Source organism: Acinonyx jubatus, chromosome B2, assembly GCF_027475565.1.
Source record: "Acinonyx jubatus isolate Ajub_Pintada_27869175 chromosome B2, VMU_Ajub_asm_v1.0, whole genome shotgun sequence".
Classification (NCBI taxonomy): Eukaryota; Metazoa; Chordata; class Mammalia; order Carnivora; family Felidae; genus Acinonyx; species Acinonyx jubatus.
Window position 1 is genome coordinate 130,187,924 of NC_069385.1, and position 17,417 is coordinate 130,205,340.

Here is a 17,417-nt window from a genome sequence, read left to right on the forward strand (position 1 = left end):
TGTGTAGATTTTGTATGGACGTAAGTGTTCAACTCATTTGGGTAATTAACTAACAGCGCCATTGCTGAATTGTACTCTAAGGCAATGTTTACCTTTGTAACATTTTGTAAGGAAAGAAGCAAACTGTCCTCAAAGTTTCTATGCTATTTTGCATCTTTTTCAGCAATAAATGGGTGTTCTTGTTATTTTGCATCTTTGGTAGCAGTTTTTTATTCTCTGTGTTTTGGACTTTTAGCCTTTCTAATAGATATGCAATGGCATGTCATCATTCTGAATGACACACAATTTGGAGCATCTTTTCAGATGCTTATTGGTAATCTCTTTATCTTTGGTGAGACATCCATTCAAATCTTTTGCTCATTTTTATTTTTTTAAAATTTATTTATTTATTTATTTATTTATTTATTTATTTATTTATTTTTAACCTTTATTTATTTTTGAGACAGAGAGAGACAGAGCATGAACGGGGGAGGGTCAGAGAGAGAAAGACACAGAATCCAAAGCAAGCTCCAGGCTCTGAGCTGTCAGCACATAGCCGGACGTGGGGCTTGAACCCATGGACCACGAGATCACGATCTGAGCTGAAGTTGGACGCTTAACCGACTGAGCCACCCAGGCGCCCCTCTTTTGCTCATTTTTAAATTGGATTTTGTGTCCTCTTGTTGTTGAGTTTTCAGAATTCCTTATCTATTTTGGATACAAGTCCTTTGTCAAATGTGTGGTTCGCCAATATTTCTCCCATTCTTTGTATTATGTTTTCATTCTCCTAACAGTGATATTTGCAGAGCAGAAAGTTTTCATTTTAATGAAGTCCAACTTACCAACTTTTCTCTCATAGGTCATGATTTTGGTGTTGCATCTAAAATTTCACCAACACTTCACCTCTTAATAAAATAAATTAAAAAAAATTCATCAACTATTCCAAGGTCACCTCGGTTTTGCCCTATATTACCTTCTAGAAATTTTAGTATTACACATTAGATTTAGGTATACGATCCATTTTGAGTTAATTTTTTTTGAAGGATGTAAAATCTGTGTCTACATTATCATTTTTTTTGTACGTAGATGTCCAGTGGTTCCAGCACCATTTGTTGAAAAGATTGCCCTTTCTCCATTGAATTAGCTTTACTCTTTTATCAAAGATCCTTTGACTATATTTTTGGGGGCTTATTTCTGGGTTTCTACTCTGTTCCATTCATTTATTTGTCTGTTTTTGTAGTTTGTTTTGCTTTATTTGTATGTTTGTCTTATTACTGTAACCTTAAGTGCATTTTAAAGACAGGTAATGTCAGTCCTCTGATTTCACCTTCAAAGTTTGTGTTGGCTATTCGTAATGTTTTCACTTTCCATATAAACTTTAGAATGAGTTGCTCATACCTCCAAAATAACTAACTGGAATTTTGTTGGGATTGCATTCAGTCTACAGATCAAGTTGTGAGGAACTGATACTCTAATATTGGATCTTCTTATCTATGAACATAAAATATTTTTATACAGTTGTTGAAATCCTCATTGATTTTTTGCATCAGAATTAATTATTTAATTTTTCTGGTGCTAAAGTAAATGATATTGTACTTTTAATTTCAAATTTCCCAACTGTTCATTGTTGCTATCGAGAAATTGACTGTTTTTTTTTTTAAGATTATTTATTTATTTGGAGAGAGAATGTGCACATTTGCACACACGCTTGCAAACAAGGAAGGAGAGACAACGAGGAAGAGAGAGAATCCTAAACAGGCTCTGTGCTTTTGGCAAAGAGCCTGACACTGGGCTTTATTCCACAGACCATGAGATCATGACCTGAGCCAAAATCAAGAGGTAGATGCTTAACCAACTGAACCACCCAGGCGCACCCCACATTGACTGACTTTTTATACTAACCTTGCATGATGCATATCTTGCTAAAATTGCTTATTGATTTCAAGAGGGCTTTTTCTTGAGTCTTTGAAATTTTCTACATAGAAAATCATGTCATCTGTAAACATAGACTGTTTAATATCTTTTTTCCCCAACCTGTATTTCTTTCATTTTGTTTTCTTGTGTTACTGCATTAGCTAGAACTTCTCATGCAGCATTGAATAGGAGTGATGAGCTGGGGTGCCTGGGTGGCTCAGTCAGTGGGGCGTCCAACCTCGGCTCTGGTCATGATCTCATGGTTCGTGGGTTCAAGCCCTGGGTCAGGCTTTGTGCTGACAGCTCGGAGCCTGCAGCCTGCTTCGGATTCTGTGCCTCTCTCTCTCTGCTCCTCCCCTGCTTGCAGTTTGTCTCTCTCTCTCTCTCTCTCTCTCTCTCTCTCTCTCAAAAATAAATAAACATTAAAAAAAAAGAATAGGAGTGATGAGAGGCAACATCCTTGTCTTATTCCTGATCTTAGGGGTAAAGCTTCTAGTTTCTAACCATTAAGTATGGTTAGAACACTATCTGTAATTGTTTTTTGTAGATGTGTTTTATCAAGTGGGAAAGTCCTGTGTATTCCTAGTTTGCTGAGGATATTATCATGAATGGGTATTGGATTTTGTCAAATACTTTTTCCTGCATCTTTTGGTATGATCGTGTGATTCTTCTTCTTTAACTTATTGATGTGATGAATACTTTTCCTTTGGGTGTACTTTAAAATGGTTATTTTTCCTCTTCTTCTGCTGGAATCCCAAAAAGTCTCTTTTGGGGTTTTCGTTTATTTGTTTGTTTGTTTTTGTTTTGGGATCTGATGGAACTCATGGAGATAAGACTCATGAAAGTGTTAAGTACCTGCCTTCCTCCACCAAAGACTGAGGCCCTATATTTTTCTAACTCTCAAGCTAGGCCACATCCACCCTAGCATCAATTCCTCAATTACCATCTAAGTGTTCCCAGTAAGTTGTGATTCTCTGTATTCATTCCCCCAGTTTGGGGGAGAGGCGTTTACTCTGTGACCTCAATTTTCTTATGAATCTAAAAAGAATGGTCGATTTTCAATTTGTTCAGTTTTTGATTATTTTGAAGATTTGAGTGACAACTCCTGGGCTCTTTTTTTTTTTTAACCTTTATTTATTTTTGAGACAGAGAGAGACAGAGCATGAACGGGGGAGGGTCAGAGAGAGAGGGAGACACAGAATCCGAAGCAGGCTCCAGGCTCTGAGCTGTCAGCACAGAGCCCGATGCAGGGCTTGAACTCACGGACCGTGAAATCATGACCTGAGCCAAAGTCGGACGCTCAACAGACTGAGCCACCCAGGCGCCCCAAGGTTCTTTACTTGTCAGAATGGAAACTCGAATTTTCAATGAATTTTTGAGGAGTGTATTAGGAACTAGCACTTAGTATATACAATATGTCTACCTAGGTATATAAACTTGAGAAAGTGTTAGTAAGTAAGAGTAGCTTGCTTTGCATGCTAGATGTTTCTTTTCTGGAATATGGAATGTTTAATAGACATTCTGGGAGTTTTGTAGGTAGTTCGTAAACTGAATGGAAATAACTCAATGTGTGAATGAATAATCAGTAAGTTTCAGGAGCTCTGTTCTGTCAAATTATTCGTCAAAGTTTTGACGATTCTGTCAAAAATTCTGTCTGTTCTTCTTTGTACTTCTACTATTGCAGTTAGTAGCTGTCTTCTGAAAGTACTGGATCCCACCAAGGAAGTCTCAGGATTCAAAGGAACTAAATATATTTGGTTATTATACTTCCCTTCAGCAGTGGCACAGATTACGTTTTCTTCTATCACTTCCCTAATTTGTAAGTTCAAGACTGAAAAACTCAGGGGCGCCTGGGTGGCTCAGTCGGTTGAGCGTCCAACTTCAGCTCAGATCATGATCTCACGGTTTGTGGGTTTGAGCTCTGCATCGGGTTCTGTGCTGACAGCTTGGAGCCTGGAGCCTGCTTCAGATTCTGTCTCCCTCTCTCTGTGTCCCTCCCAGGCTCACCCTCTGTCTGTCTACCTCTCTCTCAAAAATAAACATTAAAAAAAAATTTTAAAAAAAAGATTGAAAAATACAGTTAATTGATCCCTGGGTACACGTTAATTTACTCTTCATTGGCTTATATTCCCTGGATTTTGTCAGTCTGACTGATTCTTACGCAAGTTCGAACTGAGGGTCAACATATTATTGACTGTTAATCTGTTTCTGATGCTTGGGAACTATTCCTTGGTAGTAGTACTTGGCTGTCACCCATGACCATGACCAAACCTGGCAATGACCTGTGTCTGTTGGACCTTTCTACCGAGACTATGAAGTTAAAGAGCCACAATCATGTTTACAACTGACCCTTCCAGATTATGAATATTGAATTCACAGATGAAAAAAAGACTTAAACAGTGGATGATAGAATACAAATCCAAAATTGTCATAGGCAAGAAAAATCATAAAAAATAAAATGCAATGTAATTGAGATATATGTGAAGTTCTGTGTTTTATTTTGGACTTTTTTTCTCCTTTTCTTTTTTTAAATTTACTTTGAGAGAGAGAGTGTGTGTGCAAGCGGGGAGGGGGGGAAAGAGACAGAGACAGAGAGAGAGAGAAAGAGAGAGAGAGAGAGAGAGAGAGAGAGAGAGAGAGAATCCCAAACAGGCTCCACACTGCCAGTGCAGAGCCCAATGCAGGGCTCAAACACATGAACTGTGAGATCATGATCTGAGCTGAAATCACATTTGGATGCTTAACTGACTGAGCCACCCAGATGCCCCTATTCTGGATTTTTAAATTGCATCAAGCATGCAGTCAAGCATGGTGTAGGGCAGGCGTGGTGCGATATTAAAAATTATTCGTTGGTTAGTAACCTCAGTTTAATCCAGCATAACTACTAAAAAAAACCCTATCTGGATAATAATAATAATGGAAGTACACTGTACTACTCAAAGAAGAAGATAGTTTGTGCATCTGAAAAGAGAGTTAAAGAGTAGAATATCCTTAGAAGAATGTGCATAACATGCTGCTATGCTTGAAAAGCATATTACTTGATGAAGTAAAACAAACATATAGACAAAAATATTTTTTGACATGGAGGAAAAAAAAATCTTCCCAGAAACGCCAATAGCAAACTTCACACCTTTTGGAAAACTCTCATATCCAAGATAATACAAGCTTGTTACCTATTGCTAGAAAGCACAACTTAGAAAAACGTACAGGTCTTAAGGAAGTATTTGGGAAAATAGCCATCACAGTAGATCCCTACCTCTGATGACTTTCAGGATGAGAATAGATATGGAGTTCACACTGGCTGTGCAACTATGCTAGACAGCATCTAACATTTTGTCACATCATAAAATTCTACAGCATTTTTAACGATGCAATAAGATGGAAGTCTTCACTGCCATTTGCCATCAAGGATTCTTTAAGGAGAAGCGATAACTCTTCGAGTGTTAGTTTTAAAGAAAAACTAATGAAGCGCAATATATATCCAGTACCTAGGGGTCAAGCACCTGAAAATTTAAATGTAAGTTCTTTTTTATTAAGTTTATTTACTTTGAGAGAGAGAGAGAGAGAGAGAACAGTGGGAAAGGGGCAGAGAGGCAGAATCCCAAGCAGGCTGTGCACTGTCAGTGCAGATCCCGATGTGGGCTCGAAATCACGAACTGTGAGATCATGACCTGAGCCAAAACCAAGAGTTGGCTGCTTAACTGACTGAACCACCGAGGCTCCCCTAAATGTAAGTTCTTACTGGTTTCTCACATAATCTTGTACAGCATTATTATGGTATCCCATTTGACATCGAAATAAACTAAGGCTTATCAAGGCTATGTTACGGGTCCGAAGTCTCCAATTCAGCAAGTTGAACTGCTGAGTCATCTGATTTCAAAGCCTACGCATTCATTAATCGTAACAACTGCTATACCTCTCCGCTTCTGGTTGGATTCTTAACGGTTGGAAGCGTAAGATAGTTCTTGCCTCCTACAGGTCTGCTCCGATCTTATAAAACTGACTTCCCCAGATGCAACAAAAATGTGACCACATAATTTTAGTGAAGTAACAAAATTAAATTCAGAGGGAGGTTTGGCTGGACTCTTCCACTTTGGAAATAATATTCCTGGAACTAAAGTTTGGCGTGGCACCCTAGGGATGCAGTGAAGCTATTGTTCTAATTTAAGTTATTACGTTTATGAGCCTCAATTTTAGCTTGCTTATTGGAGTCTGTTACATGGGCTACAGAGGCAAGCCCCTAATGCATAATTGTTCTCAATTTGTTACGAGAAATTATTTTGGCGATTTCAACATGGGTACATCTCTACACCCTAGGTCAATCATTATGCCTGCTTTGGGCTGGGTACCTGGTGACATATTTGCATCTTGAAGACACAAGGGGGCACAGGACAGGGCTGTAAATCTCTAGTGCTTTCTGCCAGCTCTCTTCCTCGAACTTCAGGTATAATTTGCACTCAAATTTCTCACTTGGCCCTCCACTTTCATTTCTATTTATACCTCTGTTTCCAAGTAAACTCAAAAGTATACTGAGGTACAGATGCTTGGTGATTACGGGTACGGAATCTGCGGCCAGACACCCTGGGCTCAAAGCCTGACTTAATGCTTTTAATCCCTCTGAGTGTTGGTCATCTCATCTGCAGAAGAGGGATCATAATACCTCCCTCAAAGAGTAAATAAATTAGCACATGATAGGGAGGTCCTTGCACTTGGTAATAACCCAATAAATATATGTGTTATCTTTATTTGATTATTATTATTCAAAGTGAGGTAAGATTACATATGCCAGACCATGTGTTTTGTGTTCTTTGAAATGTCAATGTTTAAATTTTTCTTTGTTTCTTTCCTTCTCACTCCCTTCCCTATAATCCTTTGTTCCTTCCTTCCTCCTTTTCTTTTCTTTCTCCCTTTTCTCCTTTCTTCCTTTTTTTCCACTTTTCTTCCTTCTCACCTTCCCACCTTCCCTTTCTCCCTCTTCATCCCTCCTTCCCTCTCTCTCTTCCTATTTTCCTTCCTTCCTTCCTTCCTTATTTTTATTTTTTCTTTACCAAATATTGACTTTGGGAGGGGTGCCTGGGTGGCTCAGTCGATTAAGTGTCTGACTCTTGGCTTCAGCTCAGGTCATGATCTCATAGTTCATAGGTTCGGGCCCCCCATAGGGCTTTGCACTGACAGTGCTGAGCCAGCTTGGGATTCTCTTTTCCCACCTCTCTCTGCCCTTCACTTACTCGCACTCTCTCTCTTCTCAAAACTAAATAAATAAGCCAAACAATTTTGAGTTTAGAGTGACTCCACTGGTGAGGCGAGCCCGCACAAAATATCTCTATAATTTCCAACCTAGCAGTCCAGCTGTTAACACTGCCACTCTTGGATTTTGTGAGATATCAGAGGATTTCTCGGGGAAATAGAGAATGCTTTCCTATTTACCACATGCAGAAGCATGAGGCCCACCTCAATAGACTGATATGAGCTATTCCCAATTGTTAAGCCACAGCAACATGCATCTATTAAGAAGGCAACTATATTGGGATCGGGGGTTGCCAGGATAAAACATGATCTGCTCATCAACATCTGTTTTCTAATTAGGATGGCTCAATGGCAATTTGCACCCGATAATTTAGTTACATTTCATTCCTAAAGTATAAATATCCTCTGAAGGCACATGGGTGGAGTTAAATCAATAACTGCATTATTGTAAATTGCTTCATAATTCTACATTGATAACCAGAATAAGGTTATGTGCTATCCACTTTCCATATCACTTCGTACCTCAGACAACTTCATAGAAAATTGCATTCTTATGTTGTTTTCAAACAGTGCTGTTTTGTATAAAATGCCTTTCATCGTTTTAAAGCGATATAATTTCAGCATAGCCCTCCTTGTCTTGTTTAGATTTTTAAGCCATGTAAACTCAAGGTATCTGAGTTATAGTTTGCCTCTTTAAAGGTTCTCAGATAATCTTATGTGAGAAATATTTTTAAGGACTTGCAAGAAAAACAAAAACAAAAACATTACCTTTTGCTGGCTTTAGGCCTGGCTACAGAGTACTGGGAGACGGTAAGACGTTAAGCTATTTCAAGTCAACCTGCCTCCCGTTTATCCCATAAACCTGACTGACCATCGGCTTAGAATGTTCTTTTTATCTACTGGTCCCCCTTCTATCGAGTCTCTTCCTCCCACGTGCTATTTGTCATATACTTATTTCTGCTGACTGCGTGCCCTAAACGTTCGCAACCATCTGATCAAAAATATTCTGTCCTGCATAGGGTGGGCACTGAGCAGCTGTGCTGAGTGGCTGAGAGGCTCTTGGGGTCTGGTGGGCTGAACAGACTCTAAACCAAGCAGATGACTTCGAGATGCACGGGAGTGGGGTCCTCCGTGCTCCAGAGATCACTCCAAGACCAGGAACAGCTGGAAGAGAATGCCGTTCCACAGCCTTCCGCCAGCCACCTGGAGACCTCCAGGGCAGGCAGTTCCAGAGAAGGCTGCCCCTTGAGATCAGTCAGCCTCAACCGCCAGGCAGGACCTCCTGGAAAGGCCTGGAAACCCCAGAGCCAGGGCAGTAGGGTCTCCAGGCTATATGGTTCACTCAGCCAAAAACACCTTGGGTGCCATGTCCCCGAGAATCCAGGAGTCCTGCCAAAGTGGCACCAAGAGGCTGGTGAAAACCCAGGCAAAAGTCAGGAGGAGGAGAAGAGGCGCACGGACGAGCAGGAGCGCCCCCACCCCCCGCCTCAGCTCACAGCCTGAGTGGCAATTGCACCTGGCTGTCTGGAGCTGTCCCTGCCCCTCAACCCTGGACCTGTGGGAGAGGAGAGGGAGTGTCTGCTCTCTGCCCAGATGGGCCCACATGACTACCCACTGCGATGGTCCAGGAGGGAAACTTCCCGGAGCCCCTCCTCCTCGCAGAGCCCCTCTTCTCCCTCAGTGAATCTGACAGTGACCTGGAGCCTCTGGGAGCTGGAATTCAGCCTCTCCGGACACTGTCACAAGAGCTAGCCGAGGCCACTGTGACCGAAGAGAATGGCATTTGCGACTGAGGACTGTGCCTTCAGGCAATGCCCTCCCCCCAAGCATCTTTTGGGGGTCCTTCTCCACCCTCCTCCTCCTCATGTATGAACATTCGAGAATGGAGTCCTTTTCTGGAAAAACCCACAGAGCCCATGGGCCCAGCAGCGTAGGAAGTGTACAAGTCTTTCCTGCCTGGAGCTGGAACTTCTGACTTCACTGATTCTGTCATTAATCGAGCATACCGGGGAGCCATCTCCCACCTCCTCATTTTGGGGTGGTGGTGTCCCCACGTCCCTTGCTTTGAGCACAGTCAGGGCCAGGAAGGAAGCTCTATATTGCAGGAAGCAAGCCACATTTGACCACCGTGTCATCACCTCAGGATCGGTGCATCCCAGCAAGTTCCTGAGGAAGCCCCTGGGAGTTGGCTGTGCCCTTGACCACTGCTAACAAGGGCCCAGGTGGAGACTGCTCAGGGGCCCTGCTCTCCTGCTGCAGGCACATCTGGTCCTGCGGTGACCGCCTGATGCAGCCTGAGAGTAATTTGGGGAGGGAAATGGGGGCAATGGTCCACTCTCCTCCCCTCTTGGGCTTCAAAATTCATCCAACACTTTAGCTTTCTGGCTGCCTCCTTTGCTACATGAAACAAAGGCATGAGAAGATACTGGGGAGCTCTGAGCTTTGCACCCAGGAGTGGGGTCTTCGAGGAATCATTCCCTGTGTCGCCAGTGCCCAGGCTCTAGAGAGCCCAGCTCCTGTCCCTGCTTCTGCGACCAGAGCCCTGCAAAGAAGAGATGGGAGATATTTCCAGGCCCTAAGACTCTAGGCTCACAGGTACCTGATTACATTCAGGGCCAGGCACTGTGGATGTGCAAGGAGGGGAAGCACTGTTCGGTAGCGATTTCTGCCTTTGGTAAATTATTTAAGAAATTTGTTTTATCATTTTATTAAAAAGAAACCAGCATGTGACTTCCTTAGGTAATGCTGCTTTTTCATAATAAAAACTCACCTTCTATAAGAAAATAAAATGAAATAAATTGAAATAAAATAAAGTAAAATGAAATGAAATAATAAAATAAAATAAAATAAAATAAAATAAAATAAAATAATTCTGTCTTATTTTTAGTAAACGTGACACAATTTTTGGTTGAGAAAACATGGCCACTGTATGTATACCTATAATTAATGTGTCACTTGTCTCTTAACTAGAGCTTAAGTTCATGGGTCGGGTATATGTACTTGGTATGACACTGTTCTGTATTGACTTTGTTCCTCTCTGCAGAAAGACACTGGGAGGGTATGTAAGGAAAGAGAAAAGAGTAAGGAAAGAGGATCAAACTTGCCCTTGAGTCTATTTTCATCAGTTGCTAGATTTTTTTTTCCCCTAGCCAAGTCATTTAACCTTTTCCTATACGACATAGAGATAATACTTCTTCCTATCACCGAAGCATTTAATTTTTTTTAATGTTTATTTATTTTTGATAGAAAGAGAGAGAGAGAGAAAGAGAGAGACAGAACATGAGTGGGGGAGGGGCAGAGAGCGAGGGAGACACAGAATCTGAAGGAGGCTCCAGGCTCTGAGCTGTCAGCACAGAGCCTGATGCAGGGCTCAAACTCACGCACTGTGAGATCATGACCTGAGCCACCCAGATGCCCCTCACCGAAGCATTTAAGTGAGATTATGTGCTTAGGACTATCCTTGGTTTTTAACACTTAGTGGGTACTCAGTATATGGTAGGGATATTGTTATTGTGGATAACAATATCATTATAAATTCATTATGTAAATGAAACTCTTTCTGTTCACCATCATCCTGTTTATCTCACTAGGTCTCCTCTTAAAATATTAGTCATCATTTCTGTGAGATGGATTTTTGTTTAGTGGTATTTTGTGTGATCCTAAAACAGTATTTCTCAACCATGTGTGACCATCCATTAGATCCATTCCCAAACTCACGAAGCCAGAAATTTCAGGGATGGCTATGTTTATAAACCCCACACAGAAATTGTGAAGTGGAATCTGGTTAAGAACCACCAAGCCAAACATCTGAATAGGGTTTAAAAGTTATGTCCAAAGAAGTCTTACTTTCCTTCATGGTAATTTGCAGGGATCTGCAAGAAAAGTTTCAGTGTCAGTTTTTGGAATTGGAAACCTGCATATCAGATGTCCCAGGTAGGACCATTTCCAAGCAGAGAGTAAATAGATAGGGTTGTACAGAGTATGGACCCTCCACACATGTCAGTTCTATGCAAGCGACATCTAGGGACAATGAACAGCAGAAGCACCTTTTAAGTGTGTATCCTCATGGTTATAGAAGTGGGAATTTTTCTTTGATAGGCAGGCCTAGCAAAGCTCACATGCCCACTGCTAATTGTCTGTCTGTCTTGGGTCCTACTTTTTCCCTCTCTTTGAGCCACCATCTGGAAAAACTACTCCTTTATCCTAGCCCTCATGGTCTCCAAGATGGTTCCCTCGTTTAGCACCACGGGATCACCCAAGGCTTCCTCCTGAGTTTGCTTCATTAGTACATTGTGAACTATTGGGTCAACAGCTTGTTCTTCTCACCCTAGTACCCAATTAAGGAGAAGTGGAAGAGTGGGAAGTAAGGGTGATGATGATGTTTGGACTTTATCCGCCATTGATTTATAATTGGCTCTAGCACCACACATGGAATCATAGTTTCTGTGCATTTGGCCCATTATATTTTCCATCTTCCCTTATAAAGTGCTCTTCAGACAATACACGGATGTGTTTTCTGAAATCCAAGCTGATATTCTGAATGATTTTTGGACATGATGCCTCAAGCTATACCCAAGAAAAGAGAAAAGTTGTGCCTTATAAGCAATTGCCCACTAAAATCGGGAAGAGGTAAGAGATGAACTTAGGGAATAAAGAAGATGAACCTAACCAGTAGCCTTCGTTTACCTCTACTATAAATAACAAATCTTGCTACTTTGAATAGTTTTATTTGCACGATTAGTTTAATACTTCAATTACCTGAATCTTTTAAGAAATAATCAAGCTCTTGAAGATTTTGCATTAATTTCTCTGGATGCCTCATAAATGCAAGAGCATTTGCATTTGAGAAGCATAAAAGATGCAAATCACATCTCTATCTCTATTTAACAACCAAAACGCTTGTTTATGATCATAACTCTTTTTAATATCTTCCTAACTGTAATACACCATTAAGAATGTTGCAGAACATTTACAATGTATTCTAGAAAGGAAATCTGACATCAGTGCATTAGTGCCTTCTGTATTCTGTGGGTAGAAATGCAAAATGCGTTACTATGAAAAATGAGGATATGTTTCAAAATTCAGGATTAAACAATTTATTCATTCATTTTTTTCACTCACATGTATTTAACAAATTTATTGGCACTCTTCCTGTGAACAAGGTGCTGTTCTCTCTGAAATTTTATCAAGCTTTCCTCAAGTGAGGAAAGTGGTCAAAATAAGTAAACGAAAAAGAAAAAAAAAAATCAGGCCTAATTAATCCTGCAATAAGCCTTTATTTTTAACCCAAAACTTACCATATGCAAGTGTAAAAAGGAGTCATAAAAATATGTTTTTAAAGCTAGTTTTTTAAGCATTGTCTCCATGTTAATATTGTTCATCTTTTCAGTTTTTATGAAAAAAGTCACTTAGCCTTGTTGTATTAAAAGGTGGGGGCAGGAAAGTTGTGAGAAATAAAAAATGTTGGGATAATTGGTATTAAGAAAACGTTGGCAGAAGAAGCTCCTTTAACTGTTTCCTGACATCAGGGTCATCCGGGGCAGGAATCAAACACCTTTTCTCTTGTTCGCTGACTGCTCTCCTTACCCATTTCATCACATGCACTACCTCGGGTCACCCAAGTGGTTACCATCTTCTTTTGTTCCCGTTTTCTAAGAGGGCACTCCTTTATCCCTGGTGAGTCAAGAGAAGTCAATTAATTTTGACAACCACTGTCCACACAAAAGCAGAGATGATGGAAATGTTCAATGCTTGGAAATACCTAGGTTCCAAGTGTTGGGATTTCTAGGTGCTTTGGCCAGTTAAAATATATCTCATGTATTTATTGGTTTTTTTTAAGTGAGAAAAATCAGTCATATAAATGAGTGCCAAACCAATTCGCAGAACGAAATTGCTTTGTTATGGTCAACCCTTAATCAATGAAACTAGTATTCCATACTTGCTTATCATATCAATGAGGTTTGGGGGCCATTTTAGGGCTAAGTGTTCATCTATTTCAGCAAAAATTCTCTTCCTGTTAATTTGAGCCAAGTGTCCCATTCGGAGGATTACCAGTTTTTAAATCCCTACAACTGATTTAAACGCTATACAGACACCTATGTATTTAAGACGCAAAATCTATTGTTGGAACTTGTAGCAGCTACTTGCATAAAGCAAATAGATTTTTTAAATGAACAACCTAATATTTAGACACAGAGGTATCTTTAAAAGTAGTACAAGCAATACCCCCAACTCTATACAGTCTATATTTTGAAGACCGCCTGTGGTAATTTGTGGTTGTTGTCTACAGTCAACAAGCAGTGTTGAAAGATGGGAATTGAACACCATGCAGTACTTGTCCACGTCCTGTAATAGTGTGATACCTGATATCACCTTATATAGATTTGGTTTTTCCCTAGTACTGAAGGTGTTAACAGAACATAATAGAACATCAGCAGACTCCTTGATGCAAGCCAGGCATAATCAAGCAAGGTCAGACCCAGGGGCCAGCAAGCCAGGTAACAGAAGCCAACAGCCTAAGGTGAAGAAATTAGAGACACAGATTATTCTTTAGACAAGAAAGGTGCCCTCTAATGTTCCCTTCTCAATATATGAAGGGTATGAAATAGATGGCTCTTAGATTCTTCTACCACCCCCTTCGTGCTTTGGTGTATACGTGTGTTCATTCAGTGCTTCTCCCAATGGACAGTGACCTCCTTGAGGAAAAAAAAAAGACACAACGGTAATGAAATGAGTTAATTGTAACAAATAAAAAATTACTATCTTTAATGAAGTTGCTTTTTCACAAGGATAGGCACTGGTATATTATGCTGGTATCTTCTCGTTTTACTTATTTTCTACTCTAGGTATACATTGACACATGTTCGCTTAAATATGTTGTTAGCTTTTCCATGCTGTTGTGCTATGTGGTCAGGAAAATCTAATATATTTCCCTACGTGTGGGCTTACTTCACGGACATTCCACCATAAACAAAGAGCGCTACACTATTATGTGTTTGTGCAGCTACCAACGTAGACTATGAAGTTTCTCTTAATTTTTTGGTGGTGCCCCTTGTGTTACTCATGAAATTCTGTAAATTTACAAGCATTACCTATAGAAAATTCAAATACTGGGAAAGCGTACTGGAAGAGAACAAGGATGTTTGACAATTACTAGTATATGAACACTGTCATCTTATTTTCTGCAAATAGAAAAGTAGATGCCTAAGATGTGACTCAATAATAGTTTTAAGTTCCCTAGAATATTTTGCCTAGTACCCTACCTGCTGCCTCCACACACATGCATCTCTCTACCACACACTTCTAGCTAGGCTGTGTAGCCATCTTCTACATTTTTCTACACAGCAGACTGTGTGGGTCTTCATCAAACCATCTACAACACAGTATGATTATCTGTTCATCTGTATGTCTCCCAAATGGGCATAAACCCTCAAGTGAAAAGACCAGAGCTTATTCGTGTTTGAATCTTTTGTTTTTATCGCAATGCTTGGCTTACCGTAAGCTCTTAAGTGATGTGTGTTGCATTGAATTGAAGTGACTTTTGGGGCACCTGAGTGGCTCAGTCGGTTAAGCGTTCGACTTCAGCCCAGGTCATGATCTCACAGTCCTTGACTTTGGACCGCGCGTCGGGCTCTGTGCTGACGGCTCAGAGCTTGGAGCCTGCTTCGGATTCTGTGTCTCCCTCTCTCTCTGCCCCTCCCCCGTTCAGGCTCTGTCTCTCTCTCCTTCAAAAATACACGTTAAAAAAAATGACTTTCACTTGGATTTAACAGTAGAATACTTATTGCTTATACAACTTACTCAGGAGAGAAGCTTCTGGTCTCATTTTCATTTGCATCCTGGCCATGATCTGGGCTATTGTTAATCATTATGGAATAGCAAACTGGGCAATGGTGAACCAAACTACCTATACCTGAGATATCCTTATTAGCAAAGAGTCCATCAGACCAGTAAATTGAAGCCTATGGTTATCATGGAAATGTGCTTATGACTTTAATGTCAATTCATTTTGCGAACTATTTCTTTTTGCTTGAAAAATATTTATAACGGTTACAAAAATAACAACTAGTATTTGCAATATTCCAAACACCTAGATAATTAATTTTTTATTTCAGTTAATAATCTGAAAAACATTATTAGATAAAGCCCTTTATTATATATATTTGTCCATTTTTAAGGTATTTTGGCTTACATTTACAATTTAAAATTACCCGGTGCATATGTAAGTGAAGAATCACTGAATTCTACTCCTCAAATCAATATTGCAATATATGTTAACTAAATTTTTGTTGTTGTTGTTAACGTTTATTCACTTTTTGAGAGACAGAGACAGAGTGTGAGCAGGGCAGGAGGCGGAGAAAGAGGCAGACACAGAATTGGAAGCAGGCTCCAAGCTCTGAGCTGTCAGCACAGGGCCCGACGCAGGGCTCAAACTCACGAGCTGTGAGATCATGACCTGAGCTGATGTCAGATGCTTAACTAACTGAGCCACCCAGGCGCCCCATTATATGTTAACTAACTAGAATCTAAATAAAAGTTCAAAGAGAAAAAATAATAAATAAATGACAGAAATGAGAAAATTGTCTGCATCATTCAAGCCAAACTTCTTTTTTAAATGTTGATTTCTTTTTGGGAGATAGAGAGAGAGAGAGAGAGAGAGAGAGAGAGAGTATGAGCAAAGGAAGGACAGAGAGAGAAGGAGACACAAAATCCAAAGCAGGCTCCAGGCTGTCAGCACAGAGCCAGACGAGGGGCTCAACCCCACGAACCGGGAGATGATGACCTGAGCCGGAGTCAAACTCTTAACCCACTGAGCCACCCAGGCACCCCAAGTCAAACTTCTTTTTAACACCAGATATCTCTACCAAGGTTTTGTTGTTGTTGTTAATGCATTCTTATATTCTCATTGCTGGTACCTCATGAATACTCAGAAGTAACTAGAGTTTATTAAGAGCTTACAGTAAGCTAAAATATGCTGCTACAATATGTCGCTACAATGTGCTACCTTACATTAAACCTCTCAACGTTAAATCTTACTCAGAAATACTCATAATTGTCCTCTGAGTAAGAGAATTTATTATCTGAGTCTTAAGAGGATTAAAGTAACTCACTGAAGGTTCAGTTAAGAACGTGAGCTATCTTTTTTAATCATTGTTATCCATAAATATTTGTTGGGTAAATGATCAAATGCATTTTGATCAAGCATATGTTTGATTAATGATTATGAATGGTTAATAATACATTAATGTTTTTCTTATTCCGTAGGTATTTTTTGATCATTTGAGAAAATATAAGAAAAAGTCACAGAAAGGAAAGACAGAAAGAGATAGAGAGAGTACAGACAGTAAGAGAGAGATGAGAGAAGGTTGGAGAGAGACAAGTATAATAATCATAAATAAGAAAATATGCCTGTGGTCTAACAGATTACAATTTTTTTAAGTACCTGAATTTAGAAAAATGAGTGGTATACTATATAATTGACTATTTGAAGGAAAACTAGCTAAAATGACATCTTTATTTTTCCCAATGTTTATTTGATATAAAAAATATGTTCTGAACATTCTCTAGTGGTTCTTTCCTTTTGGAGGTCTTTGGTCATGGAAACTTGTCTTAAAACTTGTACTATGTGAATATATAGAAAGTCCAGGGGTTACAAATTATGGAATTTCTTGTTAGTTAATTGGTTTAAAGTGAATAATCATCACTGAGAAGGTCAATTTACTTCCTGCTGGCATCTGGGGTTAGTTTGCCTACACAGCTATATGGGGAACAAAAATATTCTCCAAACCTCTCTCTCAGCAGTACAGAAAATCCAGATGGAAAGGATATCATCTGTAGCAGAAATAGGAGATAAACGTTCCCCAAAATAATACTCAATAAAGATGAGTGAAAGAATAAACAAATGAATTAAAGTTTCCTGTAGTTGGGAAATGGTCACATTTGATGGGTGGGGAATAGCAGTAACATATGGACCAGCAGTCCTTGTGTTTTTCTGGAGCTAGTTCCATGAACTTGGGCAAAACATCGGCACCCACTTGCCTCATGGGTAAAACATTGCCAATAGCATCTGTCATTCTTACTCCATTGGTGGTTTATAAGGTTACGGAGATTAATAGACATGAATAAAATGCATTAAAAGCTAGTTATAGGGTAGATGGTTAGCATATACTTAATTAATATAAAAATAAAATAAAAACTAGCATAGGAGATGAGGTATTTATTAACAGCTAATAAATTAAGTGTCCATTAGGACAGTATTGTGTTTCACCTAAACGTAT

General features: G+C 39.8%; 1 pseudogene; it reads left to right on the plus strand.

Moving 5' to 3' along the window:
• Positions 1 to 8,238: 8,238 nt before the first annotated feature.
• LOC113593891 (protein PIMREG-like) lies at positions 8,239 to 11,426 on the plus strand (annotated as a pseudogene).
• Positions 11,427 to 17,417: the final 5,991 nt, after the last annotated feature.